The following is an 11,757-nucleotide window of genomic DNA, read 5'->3' as shown; positions in this document are numbered from 1 at the left end:
GTGATAGAGTTTGGCTCATTTACAAGGAGAAGTGTGGAAGTGGAAGTGTGGCTCTGGCCCCAGTGCCTAAGGAAGGACCTGAGCAATCACACACTTCATGGTGTGAATTAGGGGAAAGCAAACCAGCTGTTCAGAAGACGTTTGCCTGCTCCTGACATCCAGTCTCCCACGTTATGATCATCATCCAGGATTAGCAGCTAACATTTGTGCTTTACTGTTTTATACAGTGTTATCTCTTTTCATTCTTACATCAGCTCCAGAACTATTTTATTGTTCTCTTATTGTTCGCTTCTTTTTACAGACGAGAAGATTGGGGCTTAGGAAGGTTAACTTCCTCCTTAAAGGCCACACACTTCTTAGTGGGAGAATGGGAGTTCAAACCCAAGTTCATTGCTGGCTTCCCCCACAGTTGCTAACCACTTGGTGCCCAGGGTGCATAGGTTGGGCTTCAAATTTTGTGTTAGAATTTTGAACAACAACAAATAGCTGTGGGGGTGGAGTGAGATAATTTTCTTCTTAGCTTTGAGAGAAACCACTGTTGAAATACACGGGTTCACCATTTTTGGTGTTCTTGTATATATATTTAATCTTTGAAATCAAACCAAACTCTTGGGGGATTGGAATCATTGCTCTCATGGCAGTAAAAATATATATCTGGTATCTAACTTGAAACTTCCTTTGTAATCGGGGTCAAATCCAAGCACTGTGAATTTAAACTGCTGCCTGCCTTCCTAACCTACCTCATGAGTGTAAAATCAGTGCAACTGTTGCACCCGGATGGTGCTGGTGGGCATCTGTGTTTGTGCCCTTGAGGAATCTGAGTTGTATGGCACAGAACATCTGTGCCATAGGGGTATGGTTTTTGCCACGTGCTATAATAATCCACAGGAGATGAAATGGAGGTGGTAGCTGGATTTCAAGAAGCATTTCAAATGCATTGATTGGTTGAAATCAGGACTGAAACAGTTACTATATTAAGCAATTTATAGATGAAGAAACCAATCGCCTCGCCCCACTTTCCCAACCAGCGTCTGGACTTGGGCCGAATCCCTAAGTCACATCTGCCTCCTTCCCAGTTTCTCTCTTACAGGAAGCTCTGCCTTTTTCATTCCAGATGTTCCAGAATACTCAAGTAGTCCTCTCCAAATTTATCCTTCCAATTTCCCTCAGTTAGTTAATGACAATGTCATCTACCTGGCCACCCAGGTCACCCAGAAAATTCTGTCATCCACAGAATCTCCCTCTTCATTCACCTGACCAGTCTGAGTCTCTCACCAAGTCTGGGGGCCTCTCCCATAGGCAGGACTCACAGCTGCCCCTTTCTCTTCAACCCCCACCCCGTCACCACCTGCCTTTACACCCTGCACCTTTTGCTAGAATCATCTTAAAAAAAAAAAAAAAAAAACAACCCAGAAATTCCCTGGTGGTCCAGTGGTTAGGACTCAGCTTTCACTGCCGAGGTGTGCGTGCATGCTCGATCGCTCAATCATGTCTGACTCTTTGTAACCCCATGGACTGTAGCCCACCAGGCTCTTCTGTCCATGGGATTATCCTGGCAACAACACTGGAACAGGTTGCTATTTCCTCCTCTAGTGGATCTTCTTGACCCAGGGATCGAATTTGCATCTCCTGCGTGTACTGTCGGAGAAGGCAATGGCACCCCACTCCAGTGTTCTTGCCTGGAGAATCCCAGGGACAGAGGAGCCTAATGGGCTGCTGTCTATGGGGTTGCACAGAGTCGGACACGACTGAAGCGACTTAGCAGCAGCAGCAGCGTGTACTGCATTAGCAGGCAGATTCTTTACCAGTAAGCCACCTGGGAAGACCTCACTGCCGGGGGTGTGGGTTCAGTCTCTGGCTGGGACCTAAGATCTGGCAAGCCATGTGGCTCAGTCACACACACACATAAACCCTTTAAATGGGCTTCTTTGCCTCCAGCATACACATGTCAGAGCGATTATGTAAACACAGGTCTGACCATCCCACCCCTTGCTATCCCCCCCTGTGTACAGTGATTGTTCTCAAATTGTGTTCTCTGGGGACTTCCCTAATGGTCCAGTGGTTAGGACTCCTCACTTCCAGTGCAATGGGGCACAGGTTCGATCCCTAATGAGGAAACTAAGGTCCTACATGCTGTATGGTATGGCTAAAAAAACAAAAATGTAAACAAACCCCATGTTCTCTGAAGCCAGGGTTCTGTAGCCAAGACTGGGGACTCCAGTCCTCTTCCCTGAAATGACCATAGCATTCCCCTTCTACTTATATACAGGCTTCTGCAAAAAATTTGGTTTAAGGGGGGGCATAACAATTTTTAAAAAATAGCTCCAGTCTATCCATGTCTCCTGACCACAGACCATCCCAGGCCCCTCCATGTCTCCTGCACACGATGGAATGTTCTCCAGTCATGAGTGCTCCTGGCTGTTCCCCAAACATATGTGTGCTGACTCTGTTTCCTTGAACATACCTTCTTTGCTTGGGATAGACTCTCCTCCTCCTCCTCTCTCCTCTGACAGCCCCACTCACCTTCAGAAGCAGCTCAGATGTCACCTTCTGAGGACAGCACGGAGCCATCCTGATATATCCCACGGGCAAACTGTTGGCTCCCTCCCCCACCCCCAATCTGTGCCCCCACCCGACCCCAGCTGTGTCTCGATGGTGGCCCCAGCCATGGAAACCTTTTCTACATGTCTTCCTGCCCACTCATCCCTACTAGATCATGAATGATAGACTTCCGTGTAGCTATCATAAATTTACCTGTAGCTCAAACGGTAAAGAATCTGCCTGCAAGGCAGGAGACCAAGGTTTGATCCCTGGGTTGGAAAGTTCCTCTGGAGAAGGGAATGGCAATCTACTCCACTATTCTTGCCTGGAGAATTCCATGACAGAGAACCCTGGCGGGCTACAAGTTCCTGGGGTCGCAAAGAGTCTGACACGACTGAGTGACTAACACAGTCCACAGATCATGAATGACTCAAAGGACAAGATTTATATTTTACTCGTCTTTGTATTCCCACTGCCTAGCATAGTACTTGGCCCCTGGGAGAAACTCAATAAACCAGGAGGTAAAAGCAACACCATTAATGATCAGCCCGTCAACAATACAAGCTGGAAAAGCTAAATGCCTTAGCTGAGTAGTAGGTAGGGTGACAGGGCAGGGGGATGACAGGGTGAGGGGAACAGGAGTGAGGGCGTTCAAGGGTGGTTGGTTCAGGACTGCTGAAATTGAATTCAGAATACAGGTGTTTTTAAGTACAGCTTAAGGGATAATTTAAGGCCCATGAAAACTCAACATGTCCCTTAGGCTGGGAGCTCTAACTGGGGTCCCTGTGGGAAAAGCAGACAGTGCAGGTCCTACTTCCTTGGATAATTTCACACCAACAGTCTTAGCAGCTCATCTGTGTGTGAGGCTGTGCCCCTTCGCCTGAGTGGACTCCGTTAATGCTCACAATGCACCTGTCCATTCTGAGGTTATCGTTACATCCATCATACAGATAAGAGAACTAGCCCCGTGCGTCCCTATAGCCAAGACATAGTAGAGGAAGCCCACGTGTCTTCAGATTCCACATCCTGTCATTTCTTCACGCTGCCTTATCTCCTGAAGTTTCCCCAGTAGGTCCACATGCTTTGGGAGGACAAAGATGATGAAGAAAAGAGAGAGAGATTTACGACCTCATGTTGTGTCCTTTCTTACCAAACCCTACCCTCTAACTGAGTGCAGGGGAAAAAAACCTCACCACATCCTTCTTTTTATTCAATTTCCTTTTTTATTTTTGTTTATTTATTTTTAAAAATATTTATTTGGCTGTGCCAGCTCTTAGTTGCAGCATTGTGGGATCTAGTTCCCTGACGGGGGATCGAACCTGGGCCCCCTGCATTGGGAGCGTGGAGTCTTAGCCATGAGACCACCAGGGAAGTCCTCGGTTTCTTTTTTTATTGAGACATAATTCACATACCATAAAATTCACCATGTTAAAGCATACAGTTCAGTAGTTCTTAGTACATTCACGAGGTTGTGCAAACGCTACCAGTAATTTCAGAACATCACCATGAATTATTTTCTAATGTTTTTGTTTTCCAGATTCCAATAATGAGAGACCCTGGATGGATTCGAAATGTCTGGTCTTCAAACATTAATGTGAGTGGAGTTGCTATGAATGCCCTAATGATACTTTAACATTTCCAGATGAGAGAAAATACTATTGGACCAACTGGCTTATTGCCATGGATACACGCAGTCCCCAAACCAGGACTACTATTCCCCCCAAAGCTTTCAGAGTTGCTCTGTAGCCCTTTCTAAAGGTTTGATGAGCCCCAGAGGAAGCCCAGAACGTTTTGGCTAGTTTCTAATCTCTTCTGCTTGTGAGCCATCCTCTCTTGGGCATAGATCTGATTTTTGTTATGTTTATAACTTTCTCTTTTATATTAGAGTATAGCTGATTAACATGCTGTGATAGTTTCAGGTGTACAACAAAGCCACTCAGCCATAATGCTCATGTATGCATTCTCCCCAAAGCCTCCTCCCATCCAGGCTGCCACTTAACATTGAGCAGAGTGGGTCCAATAGGATGCATGCACCCCAGTGCTCACTGCAGCACTATTTACAATAGCCAAGACATGGAAGCAGCCTAAATGTCCATTGTTCGAGGAATAGATAAAGAAGATGTGGTACACATGTACAGCAGAAGATTATTCAGCCATTAAAAAGAATGAAGTAATGCCATTTGCAGCAACATAGATGGACCTAGAGCTTGTCAGAGATCTGACTTTATCACCTCCCTGATTAAAAAGCATTTGGTGGCTCCCTAGTGCTAACAGGAAATGGTTCATATCAAGTTCAGGCTATTGGTTTGCCCCTGATAGATGGTCAGATGTCCATCTCATTAATAAAAGCCCTTGCAGCTGCCACTGAACCCCTCAGAGTCCTCCTGCAGATTCTGCCTCTTCTTTCTGCACCCATTGGTCCATTTGGTCACTGCCCCATGCCTGGTCCCCAAGCCTTGGCCCTGCCTTTCGGGTTGTCTCTGTGACTGTTAGTGCTTTGTTCTCTGCTCTTTCAGGGTCTCCCTTGTTCAGCAGCCTGAGGGCCAGCACCTCCCTTGTCCGCATGCCCACGCCAGCTTCCACGTTCTGCTCACGAGTCTGACTTGAGCCTCTGTAGCTTGAGGGAAGGCGCATTTTGCTGAAGCATAACTGGCAGTGCTCCATCTACATCCTGGCTCCTTTCTCACAGTACCTGCAAATCACCTGCACGTTGCCCTGGGCCAGACTTTAAGCTCCAGTAGTTGCCTACAACTTGCTCTGCCCAGTGGATTTTAAACCTGAGGTTCTCTCCTGTGGAGAAGAGACTTGAGAGAATACATTGCAGGTGGAGGGGTCTCAAGAAAAGGCTTTTGGAATACTCTAGAGAGGAAGTGGGCTTCCCAGGTGGCATTAGTGGTAATGAACCTGCCTGCCAATGCATGAGACAGAAGAGATGCAGGTTCGATCCTTGTGTTGGGAAGATCCCCTGGAAGAGGGCATGGCAACCCACTCCAGTATTCTTGCCTGGAGAATCCCATGGATGCAGAAGCCTGGCAGGCTCCACAGTGTCCATAGGGTCACAAAGAGTCAGACACGACTGAAGCGACTTAGCATGCGCACACAGGGAGGAAGTAATAAAGCCTCAATAGTCATCTGTCTCGACTGTGGCCTGTGCTGTTTTGGTATATAGAATAAAAGTTACACTTGGTCTTGCTCTCAAAGAGCTCAGTCTGGGAGAGACTCTGGTCAGAGTGTGGACCAGGAGGATTTGCAGAGGACCCAGGAGGCCCAGTGCAGGGCCAGCCAGAGCACGTCTTCATACATGAATCCAGAGACTCCAGTTAAGTGAATGAAAAAGGCTCCTGAGGAAGACCTGGCCCTGGGAATGCTGGGAAAAGCGCAGGTTCTATTTCCAAGTGGATTGGCAAGCACTGGGCCCAATCAGAGGCCAGGAATCCTGAGTGGGGCGGGCAATTAGCGGCAGTTGAGGCTGGAGTGAGGGGAGCCGTCCTCTATGGCGGAGAGAAGGGGCAGGATGTCCTGGTAAGTGAGCTGCTCTGCCTGTGGGTAGCCATGGGGGCTGGCCGTCATGAGGTGGTCTGAGGCTGCCATTTTCCATGGCCAAATCCCATTCTCCACACCTGGGGTCTGGAGCCCACGGCCACCAGGTTTCCAGGCCCAGCCTCCGGTCCATGGTGCTGGGCAATGGCCATGGTTACAAGAAAGGCAGTCAAGGAAAGACATCAGTTGGGCCTTACTGTCAGGCCTTCTACTGGACCTTCACAGAGCTCATGATTTAACAAGACAAGAAACCGTGGACAGGGGATGTAAAGTTTCTGCTTTTTAGGGCGAAATTACAGAAAATCTTAACTGTCTATGCAGGAGAACTGAATTAGGAGAGCAGAGTTTTGGTGACAGTTGCCACTTTTAGAGTACGTGTGATATTGAGCAAGTTCCCTAACTTCTCTGAGCTTTATTTCCTTTGGTACATTGGGAGGTCATCCCATTGTGAACACAGAGTGCTCTCTGTTTACCACCAGGTATCGTGTAGAAGAGAAGTGTGTGTGTATGTTTTTGCTTAGTTGCTCAGTCATGTCCCACTCTTTGCCAACCCACGGACTATAGCCCAACAGTCTTCCTTTCTCCATGGGATTCTCCAGGCAAGAATACTGGAGTGGGTTGCCATTTCCTCCTCCAGGGGGTCTTCCTGACCCAGGGATCGAAACTGCGTCTCTTGCGTCTCCAGCATTGGCAGGTGTATTCTTGATCACTAGGCCACCAGGGAAGCCCGTAGAAGAGAAGATGGGCTTGTAACTCAGATTGGGTTGGGTAGAGAGTTTAGAAGCAATTCAGAAAAAATGCTTCCAAGAGAAAGTGAGTCCAAGAGAAGCATGAATAAAATAAAATTTAAAAAAAAAAGAGAGAGAGAAGCATGGTCTTGAAAGAGGCCTAAGTGAGACAGGCATGGAGGTAAGAACTGGATCATATGATTGAAAGAGTGGGTGATGACAGTGGAGGAGGGGAAAGCAGTGCCGATGATGGGGGGTGGGGTTCACTTTCTGTTCTAAGGAGTTGGCCTTTATCCTACAAGAAAAGGTAATGGAGGAAGGGTTAGCACTGAAAAGACTTAAGCAGACAGTGCTAAGTCAGATCTGCAGCCTGTTACAGGGCAGACATGGGGTGGGGCTGGAGGCAGGGAGACCCTTTAGCAAGTGGTCATTAGCTCAGTTGAGTTGAAGTGCTTGGAGGACTGCCCAAATGGAGGTGTGTAGGAGGTGGTCGGATGAACGGTCTGGAGCCGAGAGGCAAGGTCAGGACTGGAGATACTGAACTGTGGGTCAACAGCAGAACAGTGTCACTGCAGGGGGACAGAATCACCCAGCAGTGTGTGGCATGGGGAGGTGGGCGAGGTCATGTAGGTAGGTTTTCAGTCAGAACCTCTACTATGGCAGCTTTTGGTAATTTTTTGGTATGTTGTTATCCTTAGACAATAGGTTCATAAACGCCAAAAATGCTTAGTGATGAGAAAAACCCAAAACAAAGGGAAAGTATGATGGGGCAGATAGTAGGACTCAAGATCTCTGTCCCTGCCCTTGTCTCTGTCTCCTGGTTATTGTATAGATGAATGTGCGAGGCACAAGGTACAGTGATGAGCGTGTTGTGGTTAGTCTTTGGCTTGAAGGGCTCACTGGCCGGCAGAGGAGATAGAGGCATAAGAAATGATGCAGTGACAAGACTTGTATCACGTGCCATGGTGGAGTTCCATGTGGGCTGCTTGGTACAGAGAAGCTAGTGATGAATTCTTCACGGACCCGAGGAATGTCTGAGGGTGGGCTTCCCTGGGGGGTCCTGCTCCCAGTTTGAAGAATCTGGCAATGGGCGGCAGAAACCTCCCCCCGCCCCAGATACACAGCAGCACATCTATCCTCTCCCCCTACAAAGAGAGGTTCATTCAAGGCAATAGGCCCTGAATTCTGGAGGGAGAATTGAGCAATGAAATGTCCACCCAAACTACGTAAGCCGCTTAACTTGGACGAGGGAACATGGTACAGTTTGTCACATGAAGCCTCCCTCTTGGCCAACCTGTGCTTTGATTGCACCATTCCTAACAAAAGCAACAATTCCCAGAATTCTAGATGATCCTGGCACAGTTTCTTGGAGCTGTGTTTTGCTTACTGTTTTTCTTTCTTGTCTTCAGGTCTGACAAAGGACAGGATTTTAGGGTGGACAGCATGTTTTGCGTGGGGAGGAAGTGACTTTGGTTAGATTTAAATTAATTTTTGAAATATTTTATCAAAGTGCTTCATGTACCTACTTTCTAGAAAATCAACTCAGAAATGCTGGCTCAGAGCTGAAGCCATAGTTCCAGGTTCCTAACCCCGACCACTTCTGTATCTGCTTTGCACCTTGTCCTATGGACCTACTGAGAGAGGAGAATCTAGCTGATTCTCACAGATCATCGTATGTAAATGCATTCTTTTTCATACTCTTCGATTTATGTGTAATCCTATCCTTGTTTAGTTCTGTGTTTAGGCTCTATCTTTCTTACATATGGAGTTTTTCTTAGGCAGGGGGTGTGTTTTTCCTAGAAGTTATGTTTGCCTTTTTCCTTGTTAGCAGGAAAAATATATGCTTCCCAGTCCCTGCCTGTCCTCCCCACTACACACACACTGATAAGCTTTTACTTCAACCTGTCACTTGGAAACTATCACGTTCTTTAAATCCATTAACTTGTTTTAATTTGGATCTATTTACTAATTTATTTGGATGACCGTGATTTTCATATAGAACTTTGGTTTTCTTACTTATTTCTTATTTATTCAACAAACCTTATATGGAACAAGTGATAGGTTTGTTTTGTTTTGTTTTGTTTTTTTGGTAAGAGCATTATAAATATTAACTCATTTACTTCCTTACAATAGATCTATAAGTTGGTCTTATTATTATCTCTAATTGAGAGATGAGAAAAATGAGCACAGAGAGGTTGAGCCACTCGCTCAAGGTCACACAGCTGAAGAAGGGCAGGGTTAGGATTCAGACCCACACCTAGCTCCAGAGACTTTGTTCTCGAGCTCTGTAGTATGCTGCCTGTATAAGAAGTTTCTCTTGTTCAGTAGTTTCTAATTCTTGTCATTTATTCCTTGCATTTAGTACCTGTATCATGTTCCCTGGTTTTTCCAAGCTCTCTGTGTAGGAGCCCTTTTTCTCTTGGATCACCTCTCACTCCAGGAGACCTCCCTTCCTGCTTGCTCTCAGTCCTCCACTAGACCTGTCATCTAGGGAGGCTCTCATTACACCTACCTTAACCCAGATCCTTATTTTCTTCTTTTCTTAGTTTACTCTTTAGAAGTAAGCAAACTGGAATTAATTTTCATGTGATCTCCCAGAAAAGGGGGCTAGAAGAGAAGTTTCTGTGTCCTTGTGAGTCTGAATCTCTTTTTTAATTTGGCTTCATGTTTGATAGTTTGGTTGGAATGAGAATTTGAGGTTAATATTAATTTTTCACAGAATTTTGAATGCATTGTTTCATTGACTTCCAAGAACTAATGTTACCGCTATGCCAGTCTGACATTTGTTCCTTCCTAGATGACTTATTATTTTCAATCTGGAAGCTTCTGGGTATCGGTTAACCCTTTGTATCCTGAAGCCTCAGCAGTGGATTGTGTCCCATTCATTCTGCTCAGACCTTGGAGCGTGAGTCTGTATTGCCCTGGTGGACAACACACTTGTAAGCTAATGAATATCAACAGATGAGATATTTCAACAGATTAAAGGAAAATGGAAAACAAACAAGAGTGGTGACTGGAGACCAATGACGTTCTCCTCCCCTATCTCCCTCATCCCCTATTGCCCAACTTTTTGGTCTATGATTGGCAGATTTCATTAACTTAACCTTCTATTTTTCTCATTATTATTTTTTGCAATCAAAAATTTCCTTTAACAGATTCCTTTTTGTTCTCTAGTTTTTTTTCTCTTTCATAGCATTCTTCTATTTTTGCTTTATGTATGGAATAACCTCCCCGATCTCACCGAGCTTCAAATTTGGGAATTTCTTCCTATTAATTTCTCTTCTGTTCCCTTAATTATTTTTTATTTCTTCTGGAGTCAGATTTCCCCCGTCTGTCGTTCTTTTTCTTTCAGATTGCAGTTTCCTCAAGCATCTGGTGATTAGCAGTTGACTGTTTTTCTTTAATATGGATGGGGTAGGAAGGTTGCCTGGAATTTCCCATTGCTGGGGTTCGCTCTGGAATAAACAGTCAGGGAGCTGTTACCCAGACCACATGGTTCTGGCTCTGGCCCCTCCTTTGAGGTTCTCCTGGGCAGGTAGCTCCGCCCTTCACTGCAGCCCCTTTGCAGGCATTCCAGGTCATAACTTGCTCCGTGTTATTTCTTTACTCAACCCTTTCCTTTGCTTCCACATTCCAAATTTGATTAAACGTCTTTTCCATGGAAGATGGTCCTCTCTTCACGGTTGTGAAATTTTAAGTTCTGAAGTTTCCTTGAAATCTAAAGAGATGAGGTATCTGAAAGTACAAACCAGTCAATCCTAAAGAAGTCAACCCTAAATATTCATTGGAAGGTCTGTTGCTGAAGCTGAAGCTCCAACGCTTTGGCCACCTGATGTAAAGAGGTAACTCACTGGAAAAGACTCTGGTGCTGGGAAGGATTGAAGGCAAAAGGAGAAGAGGGCAGCAGAGGATAAAATGGTTAGATAGCATTATAAAGTCAATGGGCAAACTCCGGGAGACAGTAGAGGCCAGAGGAGCCTGGTGTGCTGCACTCCATGGGGTCACAAAGAGTAGAACGCCACTCAGTGACTGAACAACAACATCTGGAAGTAAAGGGAAAATAAACGCCTGTGTTCATTCTGCTTTACCTGCCATCCTGACCCAGGATTTTCCTCCTTGTCCAGCATCATTACCGGAGCTCTTCTGAACTTGTCTGACGATGTTCACTGTGTTCCTATCTAGAAATACTCTGCAGATACCTTACAGCCGATTTGCATTTCTTAGCCTGAATCATGACAGCCCTGCTCTGTAACTCTTGTCCAAGATAGATCGGTGCTAGGCACTAGCAGAATCAGATCCAACAATAATGTATTTAATTAGAATCTTACCGAGAAGGATCATTTCCTATTCAGTGAATGCTTAGGTTTTATAGCGTGTGCTATGGTTTTTCCTGTGGTCATATATGGATGTGAGAGTTGGACTGTGAAGAAGGCTGAGCGCCGAAGAATTGATGCTTTTGAACTGTGGTGTTGGAGAAGACTCTTGAGAGTCCCTTGGACTGCAAGGAAATCCAACCAGTCCATTCTGAAGGAGATCAGCCCTGGGTGTTCTTTGGAAGGAATGATGCTAAAGCTGAAACTCCAGTACTTTGGCCACCTCATGCGAAGAGTTGACTCATTGGAAAAGACTGATGCTGGGAGGGATTGGGGGCAAGAGGAGAAGGGGACGACAGAGGATGAGATGGCTGGATGGCATCACTGACTCGATGGACGTGAGTCTGGGTGAACTCTGGGAGTTGGTGATGGACAGGGAGGCCTGGCGTGCTTCGATTCATGGGATCGCAGAGTCGGACACGACTGAGTGACTGATCTGACTTGATCTGATCTGATCCCCAATCCTCCCTGTTAGCAATTCCTTCTCCCACCTGGTGGGCATCCTGTTCTGAATTGTGTGTCCTTGTCTTCTCTTGTGGGATGCACTATGTATCAACTTGTTCGTGAGCTCTTCA

At 46.0% G+C, this 11,757-nt stretch overlaps 1 protein-coding gene across 1 annotated transcript in view; it reads left to right on the top strand.

The window, feature by feature from the left end:
* The first annotated feature begins 4,099 nt into the window (after positions 1-4,099).
* The window catches only part of LPIN1 (lipin 1), a 102,115-nt gene continuing 94,457 nt past the window's right edge, over positions 4,100-11,757 (top strand). Inside the window, 1 exon segment of the mRNA XM_006073740.4 lies at positions 4,100-4,135. The gene's annotated coding sequence lies outside the window, so the exon portion shown is untranslated.

This window comes from Bubalus bubalis, chromosome 12 (genome assembly GCF_019923935.1).
Source record: "Bubalus bubalis isolate 160015118507 breed Murrah chromosome 12, NDDB_SH_1, whole genome shotgun sequence".
Taxonomy (NCBI): Eukaryota; Metazoa; Chordata; class Mammalia; order Artiodactyla; family Bovidae; genus Bubalus; species Bubalus bubalis.
Note: the sequence above shows the minus strand (reverse complement) of the source record. Positions and strands in the feature narration are given on the sequence as shown.